This window comes from Saccopteryx leptura, chromosome 5 (assembly GCF_036850995.1).
Source record: "Saccopteryx leptura isolate mSacLep1 chromosome 5, mSacLep1_pri_phased_curated, whole genome shotgun sequence".
Lineage (NCBI taxonomy): Eukaryota > Metazoa > Chordata > Mammalia > Chiroptera > Emballonuridae > Saccopteryx > Saccopteryx leptura.
Window position 1 is genome coordinate 206719399 of NC_089507.1, and position 12435 is coordinate 206731833.

The 12435-nt window shown below is 51.2% G+C and overlaps 1 protein-coding gene across 13 annotated transcripts in view; it reads left to right on the top strand.

Moving 5' to 3' along the window:
• PTPRT (protein tyrosine phosphatase receptor type T) overlaps positions 1 to 12435 on the top strand; it is a 966224-nt gene that overhangs the window by 329357 nt on the left and 624432 nt on the right. The gene's annotated exons all lie outside the window — the stretch shown is intronic.

Here is a 12435-nt window from a genome sequence, read left to right on the forward strand (position 1 = left end):
TGTTCCGGGTGGTGAGCACGGTCGGGCTCTAGGAAGCTTGTTACGGGATGAATTGTATCTGCCCCTCACATTCACCTGTGGGTGTCCTAACCCCCCGGTACCTTAGAATGTGACCTTATCTGGAAATAGGGCCATTGCAGATGAGATGGATGAGTCACACTGTAGTAGGTGGGCCCCTAATCTGACACGGCTGGGTGTCTTTATAAAAAGGGGAAAGTTAAGAGACAGACACACATGCAGGGAGAATGCCACGTGAATTTAAAAGCAGAGATGGGGCAGTGACTATCAAGCCGAGGAACGCCCAAGGTTGCCGGCAGGCCGGCGGAAACTGGAGGAGTAGAATGGGACAGATGGGGTCCCTCACAGCCTGTAGAAGGAACCGGCCCCCCTGACACCCCGATTTCAGACTCCGTCTTTTGGGATTGTGAGACAGTTGACTTCTGATGCCCGAGTCCACTTGACAGCTGTCAGCCTGTAGCTTGCTTCTCGCCATGTTTCACCTTGTTCTTCTCAGTCCGTCCTCCCACCTGCCTCCAGGTCCGCCGTACCACTGGGTGGAGCTGACCGGGTCATTCTCTTCGATGGCGCGGGGTATCGAGTCCATGGCTGGATGGGGCGTGGGCAGCCGGCGTGGGGGGGCATTTGCATTGTGGTCAAGGACTCCAAAGTCCAGAGTGGACTGTGGTAGTAGGGTGGGACAGGGTAAGGAGACGGGGTGGGTGTTGAGAAAATGTAAGAAACAGGAATCCAGTCTGCAGCGGACAGGGCTCGGAGCAGGGGAGAAGCAAAGGACACGAGGAGTAAGCTGACGGGAGTTCAGGGACTTGATTTCAGGAGGCCCCTGAACAGCCAGGGGACATCCTGGTGGCTTCGAGGACTCATGTGGGCTGGGAGACTCTGTGTCTGTTTCTTTCTTTTTTTTTTTAATACATGTAGGCAGCCAAAGGAAGGCAAAGGAAGTGATCTTCTCCTTGTGTCTGTTTCTGTGAGTCAACATTTCTCTCTAAGCATCCTCCTCTCCCTGCCTTGGACATGCAGAGGCAGCTGTGGTCACCTCTTGTGACAGTGAATGCCCCTCCCGGGCTAGCCAACAACGGTTGCTGCTCGGAGGCCTTCCTGGAAGAGGGAGTGGGAAGGCAGTTTCATATGAGGTGGTGGTATAGGGCAGTGGTCATTGCTGTGACCCCAGGGGACATGCTTCTTCTTACAAAGAACGTGGGGAACACCCAGTGGACAGGAGTTGGCTTAAGTCCCCTGGGTAATCATGGTCCACCCAGATAGTGGGAACCTGTCTGCAAGGAAAGGGGTCCTCAAACTTGAGCGTGCACCAGCGCCACCTGGAGGGCTTGTGGGAGCACAGTAGGTGGCTGGGTCCCCCTAAACCCCTCAGAGTTTCTGATTCAGTAGAATTTGGTTTTCTAGGAAATTCCCAGCTAGTGTTGATGCACCTGGTTTGGGGACCATAGTGGGAGGCCTACTGGCAAAGAGAGGTGCTTTTTGGCATAAACTGGGGAGAGCCGTGGCTTTCCGGTGCCTCCGGGGGTCATTGCAAGTGGAAAATGACCCTGGGCCCCACCTTATCCTGCTGGTTTGCAGGGCCACCTATCTCACTCACTGCTGTAGTCAGAGACCCCCGAGAGGCCTCAGGGGTGCTGCCGCCACTGGTGCTGAACCACGACAGCTGACATTCACACGGTGCTCACTATGTGTCACTCTCTCTTCTGAGCTTTTAACAGACACAATCACATTTGTTCTCCTAAAGAACCTATGAGGCGGGTGGGTACTATTACTGTCATCATTCTTATTTAGCAGATGAAGAAACTGTGGCTCAGAGAGGTTAAGTAACTTACCTAAGGCCACACAGCTGGTAGTTGGCAGAGCTGGGATTCGATCTGGCAACCTGAATCAGAGTCTGTTCTTCTCTCACATTATTCCACGGACCTTGCAGGAGAAAAGAGGCAAGAAATGACCCTAGCGATGTTGGCCAGGTGATCTGGCCTCCTTTTGCAACTTCCTTCTCACCTCTGCAAAGGAAATAGCTTTTCTCCTCTTAGATGAGAGAAATGCCTTGGTATTTTAAAAAATGCTGTCAGGTTTAATTAAATAACAGCTGTCAAATTCTTGTAGCTCCTTAGAGGATGGTAAAGAGGAGGAATAATTATTGTGCTATTTTCTATGCAGACCCTAGTACATTTGGGGGAGTCAATAAGCATCTAATGACATTCCTGGTAATTGGCAATGATTGAAGGGGGACTGCTCACATCCGAGGAGAGGCCTCGCTGAGAGCCTTCACGTTCGCCGGGCAGTGGCCAGAGCTCCACCGGTGTGGCCCGAGGTGGGAGGGAGCCTCCTTCAATGGGTTAGTCAGCATCGTTGCTGGCCCTGGACAGAGAGAGGGGACAGCATGGCTTGTCTGTCGGTCCACGTTTATCAGGGTTGGCAGTTAGAGGCCAGCTAGCCCAGTGGTTCTCAAGGGGTGGCCCGTGGGTCAGCTGCATCAGCCTCATGGAAACTTGTTGGAAGTGCACATCCGTTAGGCTGCATCTCAAACCTCCTGGGATCCAGCAATCTTCCCACGAAGCTTTCCAAGTTATTCTGATGCATGCTATAATTTGGAAGCTACTGTGTTAGACAGAACTAGCACAGACTTTGGAGACAGATACTTAACTTTGAATCTGCCATCTGGCTGTGTGACTGCGGGCAAGTTGCTGTGCCTCTCTGAGTATCAGGTTTCTCATCTATAAGAAAATGAGGGTGGGAGGTTAGAAGAGTGGCCTGTGAGGTATTTGCTTCAGTCCCTCCCTGTTTTAGAGCCCGTTTCTCCTCTTGGCTTTGAGACAAGCTGTTTTATCTGCTGGGAACATTCCCTCTGCTGCCTCTTTACCCGTCTAACCCCTGAATAACCCCGAATAACCTCAGTGTGAAGTTTGTTCCAGCAAGTTGTCTTTTTCTTTCTCTTTATACTTCCTTCTCCAAATCCAGTCCATGTACCCGGCCAATCACAGAACTTCCCACGTCCCCAGGACTGCCTGTCACTTGTCTGCACCCTGCACAAGGCAAAGCTGTCCTGCCAACTGCTGTTTGTCTAGAGTGTCGGACGCACAGTAGGTGTGCAAGTGGTACTCAAGGTTAGAGCCAACTTTATTCAATTTGTAGAATGCTTGGTTCCGGTGAGTTTTTGTGACCACACCGGTGGAGGGCGCTCAGCCTTCGTGCATGGCACCTCACGGGATAACTGAGGCGTGGAGGTGCGGGCTGCCTCAGGAACGCAGTGGCTGGGAGAACACGTGGAGAAAGTCAGTCCCAGCGGCTGAGGGTCGGAGAGGAGGGGGCTGTGGAATTGGGGTACGGACAACCTTTAGCACATTTCCATGGCGCAGAGGGGCGCATCTGGTAGGTCGTGTTATACCTTCACCTCGACAAGCACAGTAGGGTCTTCTGGTGAAGAAGGAAATAACACGATGGTAGGAAGGCTCTCCTGGTATCACCAGGGCAGGCATTTTGCAAAGTCAGAGTAGCTCTTCATATATATATATATATCATTTATTATAGACGGGGCTTAGGGATCTTTTTGAGTAGTGGATGGGCGCTCTCTCCAGGGTAAAAGCACAGCAACACGCGTGTCTCTCCCACTGCTGACCTTGCCACTCAGTGGGTACGTGGTCAGGTTGCTTCTCAGAGTCAGACCCCCATTGTTATGGGGCAGATAAAGGTGTCAGGTGAGGGGAAGGTAGATTTTAATACTCTCTCTCTCTCCAAGCCCTGGTATTTTACAGCTTGGGAAATAATAGCAGTGACCCAATTTAGTAATGCGAAGGCAAGCCAGCACCAATTTTAACAGGCTCAGTCATCTCTTTGTTTTGCTTTTCTCCCGCCCCCCCCCACCCCACCCCCATTTCCAATTGTGTCTCTTCCCATTGCAAATATACGCGGTAATAATCCAGTATTTTCCACGGAGGCAAGGCAAACATGCTATATATAAGACACAGTTGAACATTCTGCGAGTGTAATTGGAGCATAAATGTAACTAATCAAAATATTATCATGCCAGCAGATGTGTGAAGAGTTTGGAGATTTAAAAAAATAATTATATATATATATATTTTAGTTCCGTGTCATTTCAATTTAGAGATTTAGAGCTGCCGCAGCAAAGGGCTCAGCCCCGTGCATGTCAAGACCAATTTGTGGTCTGAAAATTGTCCTGACAGGCCTGTTGTTCTCTGACGCTTCAGATGGCAGCAGCTTGACAGCCCATTTCATTTTTGCTCTTTCCTTCCACTCTTTGCCCCTCTTCCTACCTGCCCCCGTTCCCCAGGGCAGTGTCAGCTGACCCCAGGGAAGGTGCCGTCACTCCTTGCCACCAGGTGCAGCACACCCACTTGTGACGCGGCGCCCAGGAGCCTAAGGACGATGAGGACGTCCTGGGTTGGAGTGCCGGCTCCGCCACTAGCTGTGTAGCCTCTCTGCACCTCAGCGTGTAGGAGAAGGATGGTCATCGCGACAACCTCGTAGGTGCGATGTTAGAATTAAATGAATGAGTATTAGTCAAATGTGAGAGTATGCATTTGCTGTTATCGATGAGCAAGTGTGACTAGTGCAGGAAAGGAGTTCTGTGGGAACACAAAACATGATGGTGTTTCTCCAGGAACAAGACCTGAGGGAATGGTCATCCCCCCCCCCCCCCATCTCCAGAACGAGTCTAGATAGAAAATCCATGCGGTCCTGGCATCTAACCCACCACTAACTAGTCAAACTGTTGGGAATGTCAGAAACTACCTGCACTGCATTTTTTTTTATAAATAAATTTTTATTTTAATGGGGTGACATCAATAAATCAGGGTACATATATTCAAAGAAAACATTTCCAGGTTATCTTGTCATTTAGTTCTGTTGCATACCCATCACTCAACCTGCACTGCAATTTTATTATTATTATTTTTATTTTTAGTGAGAGAGGGGGACAGAGAGAGGGGGACAGATGAGGACAGACTGGAAGGGAGAGAGATGAGAAGTATCAATTTATAGTTGCAGCTCCTTAGTTGTTGTTCATTGATTGCTTTCTCATATGTGCCTTGATTGGGGGGACTTCAGCCGAGCCAGTGACCCCCTGCTCAAGCCAGAGACCTTGGGCTCAAGCCAGCAACCCTGGGCTTCAAGCCAGCGATGATGGGGTCATGTCTGTGCTCCCACGCTCAAGCAGTGACCCCACGCTCAAGCTGGTGACCCTGTGCTTAAGCCATATGAGCCCATGCTCAAGCCAGTGACCTCAGGGTTTCAAACCTGGGTCCCCTGCATCTCAGGCTGACGCTCTATCCACTGTGCCACCGCCCGGTCAGGCCCGCACAGCAATTTTACAGGGGAAGAAAATGAGAGAGAATTCCTCGCTCTCAGAGGCACCATGTGACCAACAGCAGGTGCAGGGGAGTGGGTCTGAGTCTGAAGGAAGCGTGGCATGACCGACCCTTCAGGCCTGCCTTGGCCTTGCCAACACCGTTGGGGTCTTTCCCACCTCAGAGAGCAGCGCCAACAAGGCCACACGCTCACCGTCGATGTAGCCGAGTTCTCATTCTGTTGTGCGTTGGGTTCCGTGGTTTTTCCTTCAATAACGTGTATGTGTCCTCCTGGGACGGTGAGATATTACAGACGCCGGGGGAGGTGAGTTATGAAGTTCTGACTGGAAGGGCCCTGGTCCCCCTGGGCCCCACAATATTTACCTGGGTCTGCTTTCATCACAAGATTATTGGAAGGTCCAAAGGGCGACGGCCTTGTGAAAACTGTTGACTTTGATTTTGTGTGAGGAGTGACGGGCTGAGCAGTAGTGAAGGGTGGGCCCCGGAAGAGAGTTTATTCTGTGTTGTCACCGTCACCTTCCTCCTCTCTGCTCTTTCCTCCCGCTTCGTGTCCCTTCCTGACCTGTGTGTTATCTCTCCGGCCTCACCACGTCCCTTTCCCTGTCTCCCTGCCTCTCCTGCTTCCCTCCTCTCTCCGTTTGGCCCTTCTCTCCTCATCTTCCTTTATGCCTACTCTTTCTTTCCCTCCTTTCCTGACTTATTTTTCTTCTCCCTACCTTCTCTCTCTCTCTGTGTCTCTCTCTCTCTTTCTCTCTCACTCTCTCTCTTCCCTTCTCTTTGCACCTTCTCTTCAGGGGTGGGGGAGAGCGCAGTGCCCAGGTACCTGACCCTTAGGGGGAAGTGCCCAGTGATGGGATTCAGCCGGTTGGCACCAGTTCAGCAGAACCGATACCTAATTTTTTGTTGAGTTAGGGGAACTGGTTGTTGAAGTGGCACTTGTCATCAGGGTTCTTTCTAAGGTGGGCGCCTGGGCAGCCGCCCAGTGTGGAAACCACACATTTATATTCCTAACTCTTTTTTTGTTTGTTTTTTGTATTTTTCTGAAGCTGGAAACGGGGAGAGTCAGTCAGACAGACTCCCACATGCGCCCGACCGGGATTCACCCGGCACGCCCACCAGGGGCGACGCTCTGCCCCTCCGGGGCGTCGCTCTGCCGCAACCAGAGCCACTCTAGCACCTGGGGCAGAGGCCAAGGAGCCATCCCCAGCACCCGGGCCATCTTTGCTCCAATGGAGCCTTGGCTGCGGGAGGGGAAGAGAGAGACAGAGAGGAAGGAGGGGGGGTGGAGAAGCAAATGGGCGCTTCTCCTATGTGCCCTGGCCGGGAATCGAACCCGGGTCCCCCACACGCCAGGCCGACGCTTTACCGCTGAGCCAACTGGCCAGGGCTTCCTAACTCTTTTTTAACATTCATCTGCTCAACAGCGTATTCTAAGCACCCGTAGTAATGTTCATTCCGTCCCTAGGTGAAAAAAAATTGCAAATGAGGACCCCAATCAAGAAGCAATATGGAAATATCTTAAATAACAGTTTTATTGTTTTTGTCAGGTATTATTTAATGTTTTCTCATTAATATTTTGAAACTCTTATAATCTAGTTTTGTTTACCTCTTTTATTGTTCTTATTTAAGTATTAAATGCATAAAATAATGAACTACCTTTTGGTATGGTTTTTTTTGTTTGTTTTTTTACACTTATAATGGTCATTAGGGCAGAGAACCAGTTGTTAAATTATTTGAATCCCACCCCTGGAAGAGCCCACATAGAGAGCCTCTTCTGGCAGCACCTCCAAATCCAGTCACCTGGTTTTAATTCCATCTTTAAACTCTGTTATCCATGCCCACATGGATTATCAGAGAGCTGTTTCTTGGAGAATTGCCTTAAAAGATTTCCATATGAAATGCCCAGAGCCAAATTTATGGTCTGAATGAGCGATTGTAGAAATAGTTACTGCTTGTTCACACACAGGACTCTACACACAGTGTTCCTAGGAAACTTCAGGATGTTTTCCTTGTTGTAAATAGATATTATGTATCTATTAAAGTAAACAGTAATCCCTCCCTCACTGCCTTCCTATTTTGGGGTGGATTAGAAAAGAAACAAATTTATTTGCCTTATTTTTGTTTTATTGACACATGATAATTAGATTGCTTTTTTGGATAATATGGATCCAGTAGTATGTTTGTAACTCTGGCTATTGATAAATTGTTACATTTATGATTAGTTGGGTGATTGTTAGTTTTCCTGATACTACTGGTAAAACTCTGTGCTTCTCTCCTGTGTATTTTCCTGCTTTATGGTGCATTGTGTCTTTTTACATTGTCGTGTCCCTTACTCCTTTTTTTGTGGCCAGACAGCTCAACTCTATCATTCTGGACATTTAAATTGGGCCTTGTCTGGAATAGCTATAATAGAACCGTGTAAAGGTAAGTGCTGCAGAAGTGGCTGTTCCGAGGGCATAGGTGTGAGTCACCGAGAGGAAGCGGTGAAGGACCGGGCCTGGGCCGGGCAGTGTGGATTTCAGGAACCCCATGACCTGAGCAAAACCCCGGACGCAGGCAGTCTGGAGGGTACATTAGTTTCCTATCGCTGCCCCAACACGTTAGCACAAGCTCGGGGGCTGAACACAGCACCCATCTTTTATTCCTGTCAGTCTGGAGGGCAGCAGTCCTAAGAAGGTCGCACTGGGCCAACATCAAGGTGTTGGGAGCGCTTTGTTCCTTTCCGGAAGCTCCTCAGGACAATCTGTTCCCCTGCCCTTTCTGGTGTCCAGAGGCCGCTCGCGTTTCACGGTTCACGGCTCCCGTGTCTGTCCATCTCCCAAGGCCGTATCTCAGTGCGATCGCAGCCCTCTCTGATTCTGCCTCGCCTGCCTCCCTCGGTCGGAATCACCTCCCCCTCTCAGGCCATCTGGCTGTCGACCTCAATTCCATCGGAAACCCTAATCCCCCGTCACCTCGGAGGCGACACAGTCACAGGTTCACCAGTTAGGACGGGGATTTCTTTAAGCCGCTCTTCTGCTTGGCCAGGAGCATGTGAGGGCTGCGTAGGCCAAAGACGTCCCCGCTCTCTTCCTCGGTGTTCCTTGCTGGACCACAGGGATCACGTGGTACCGCCTCACCGGGATGCTCACAGAGGCTTAGATCAATGCCTGGCATGTCAAGTTTTCAATAAACATTAATGACGTTAAACATGTGGCAGATTGCAGTGGGCCCACTGTCATCGGCAGCCGGCCACTTATTATGAAATTAACATTTATTGAGTCAAGTCCAGGGTTTGATTTAATTAATAGTCACTGAAGATGGACCAACATAACAACAATGCTGACGTGTAACTGGCATCGTCCCCTTTTATAGCTGGAGGATGCAGAGGTCTGGAATGGTTTTTTTTCACTGACGCAGAGCGATGGAAGAGGGACCGAAACCCGGTTTCCGTGGCTGCGAGTCGAGGACTTGTTCCATGCCGCCACGGCTGCCTTGGCTCCGGGCAGCGCTGGGGTCCCTGCTGCCATCCGCTGCCTTCCCGTGTCGGTGTCGGTGCTGGAAGCTGGCGGCACCACCTGTCCGCAGGGACGGCTCGGAGCGCGGGGGGGCTCCAGGCGCTCAGCTGCCGGTCGGCCGGGCACACTCATGTAATCTTAATGAACAACGTGCAAAGCCGTTAAAAGCTCGATTTGGGCTTTCTCTTTACGGCCAACGTGAGGGAATGCATTCGTGAGGTGCTTATGTGTAAACACCACAGCCTCCATCTGCTAGAGAAGAGCTTTGCCTCCAGGAAGGGCACGTGTCTTGCAGACACATCATCAGTACACGGGGCGCGGATCAGGCATGATGCGTGGAGGGAGAAGAAAAGGCAAAATTTATGGCCAGCTGGAGAGTACTTTCTGGTTTCATTGCACAATTTTCGGTGCTATGTTTAATAACTATGAGGAAACTAATGCTGTTTTATGTTCCTTCCCACGTTCGTGGATTTTCGAGAGGGGACGTGGAGGGGGAGGGGGAGAGAAGGAAAAAAATGTATTTATAGTCGTCCTCTTTCTTGTTTCTGACTGATCTGGGCGTAATGACAGGCTCATTTTTGATCTCTGGGAAACTGACGGCCCCAGGGTGATATTAATTAAGCCAACCTGTTGATGAAAGAGGGTCCCACTGAGCCACTGATATAGGAGGGCTTCAGTCCTGAGCAATCTACAGAACGGCAGGTCTGTGCTCGACTCAGAGATACGGCTTCCTCTCTTCCTGGAGGATGTGGCCAGACCTCCGTACACTCGATGTGGAGCGGGCTAGAGATGGGTGGAGCCTGCCCTCCTTGGAGACTCCCCGCTTGAATCGCTGAATACTGTGACTTCCTGCCTCAGTGCCTTTGCATGTGCCGTTCCCTCTGTTTGAAATGCCCTCCCAAATGACCACCAGGCACAGGTCCATGGAGGGGATCTCGACTGGGAACGAGGACAGGCTCACACATTCGGATGCCTGGAGTTTAGCTGTATACCCCCTAGTGTGTATTTATACCCGCGGATGTATACTAACCTGACGTGGCTGAGGGTGTTCTGTGGAAGGGGCATCCGGAGAAAGAAAATGTGAGCCCTGTGCAGTTTGGAGATGGGAGCACTCCTGTGTGCTGCAGGACGGAGGGGCTGCTGCAGGGAGCGGCTGCCCGGCCGCGGGTAGACGAGAAAACCCGTCCCAAAGGGCGTGGCCCAGTGGAAGTAAGAGCCGAGTCCTGGGGGACCGTGGTGTTGGGTGAGCGTGCTTCCTGACGGAGGAGGAAAAACAGCCACGAGAGTTTGCAGAAGGAGCTGTCTTTTGAACCTTGTTGACTTTGGGGGCAAAACAATTCTCTTCTGTGTCCTCTGATTGTGTCCCAGAGCAGAGACACTAACAAGGACCTGTTCAATCACCGAGACACCACCAGTGACCGCAAGGGCATACGAAGGATCTGTCCCTGCAAGTGCAGCAGGGACAGGGGGGTTCCGTCGTTCATCAAGGTGCCTTGGGGACTTCTGGGAATGCACAGGTGGCACTGCTGGGAGCTGGCGTCCCAGCAGGTACGGGTGGGGGCTTGAAGCTGGTAAGAGTCCACTGTCGGGGTTTGTAATATGCTCACTGGCTAGGGAGGTTTACCACCTGTTCATTCTTCAAACTCCAGCTCAGCTCAGCCCAGTCCTGGAAGACGTCTGCCCACCTGGCTGAGTTGTGCACCCCCGCCTCTGTGTCAAGGCTGGGTTTCCGACCGGTCCGCTGGGATCGCTGCCTCTGCAGCTGAGAGGCACCTTCCTCCACTGCGGCCGCCCTCCCGGCGTGCTCTGTGGTGCTCTGAGCCCCGGTTCAGACACTGAAGTTGGGTGCACCTGCTTGGTGGAGCCCAGATCGTGTGCCCGAGCCTCAGCTACTGAGGAGGCTAGGGAAAAAGGCATCTGGATTTTTTTTTTCTTTTAGATTGAGGAAAATGGGCCCTGCGTCAAAAATTGGGGGAAAAATTGGGGGGATTCCCCAAACACAGGAAGGGAGTTCAGGTATTGAGTGGCCAAACCACAGGGAAGATTTCTACTCTCAATCACCAGTCTGATGGTTAACGATAACATCCAACAGGGGACAACAGCTCTCTACTTACCCTGGGTGACTACCAAGCCATAAACTAGGAAACTTGACTCGTGGAAGCGTGGGGGACGATGCCACCTTTGCTCCCTGTCAGTGGCTCCTACCCCAGGAGGTAGATGAGTTTTCTGATTGGGTGAGCAGATCTGATAGCCATGGCTTCAAGTGTCTGTCTTTGTTACCTTGATTTTTGTTGGCTTGTTTTGGGGATGAGCCCGCCCAGTAGCCCAAAGTGGTCATCTCTCTGGGACAGCTCTGGCCCTGACGATCTGGGTGGAGCTGGGAGGAGGCAGTCACTGAACATCCAGGTGCTCTGTGCGCCCTGCACAAAAGGAGATGCAGGAAGCCTAATTTAGCCTCAAGTCCAAGTCGCTTTCTGGAATCCAGCTTCGGGAATAAGGAAGAGGAGGTTTTGAACTCTACCTCTCTCCTCTGTCTGTTTTTAAATTCATTCAGTTCCCAGCTGAGATGGGCTGGGAATGGCTGGTAACCTCTAGAACCCCCAACAAGATAGGGATTGCTCAGCACTCACGAGCTGGCAGCTTGTTAGTATGTTTGGAAATTAGGGTAGAAGAATGAGGCTTCTTGTAGCTCTAGTGCTTCATCATGGTGGAGGGTAAGGTTTTACTCTGAGCTGAATATGTTAGTGGTTGAAATCAGATGTCAAAGCAGCAGTGGCTTCCCAGGTGAGAGGATTCATCCCAAGTCACCTGAGTTTATCTGCTGTGTTTTATGATGCAATTTATGTCCTGGAATCACAGGACTTAAGTCACAGGGTGCAGCCCCCGGAATCAATCACGAAGTTTTCTTAGACATCTCAGTGTCTCCAGGCTCAACACCCCCCTGCGGTGACGAGGGCTCGCTCTGTCTCTGGGCAGTCGATCCCGTTTTATGTGCCTCCTGGTGGTTTCTTTCGTCCAGTCGGCCCTCTCAGGCATCTTTACGGGTTAGCTGTTGTCACGATAATGCTGACTAACATACCGGGCAGGGAGCCAGTGGTGAACAGCAGTACGCAACTTCCTCTCACGCTCGTGGACTGAGCATGGAGTGTGGTTCTGCTGCGCTAGGTTGGGCTTGAGCATGTGGCTGTGCTTCTAGCGCTGCGTGGGTGACGTGGCTTGGTTCTTCTCTATTGGTTCTGCTCCGGACTCCTCCATGCCTGAGTCAGTTCTCCACCCCAAGCTGAAAGGGGCAGCAGCCTGGGGTGACTTCTTTTCAATGAAAGGTGATGTTAGTGCAAGAGGGCGGGCCCAAGGGAGGCGTGCACGCTTCAGGCCTCTGCTGGAATCGTTATTAACATCCTACTGACCAAAGCAAGGGCGGTCCAAAGTCACAGGAGGGGGACACGTCTCCTGCTTCTCGCGCAAGGCCAGAGGCCAAGGACGCAGACCCAGGGAGGGGGGAAGAACTTATTAGAAACAACCCTTGAACCTGTCAGAATGAGTCCAAAGAAGCTCATGTTCTTCCTTGGAAACAGCCTCCTAAAAAT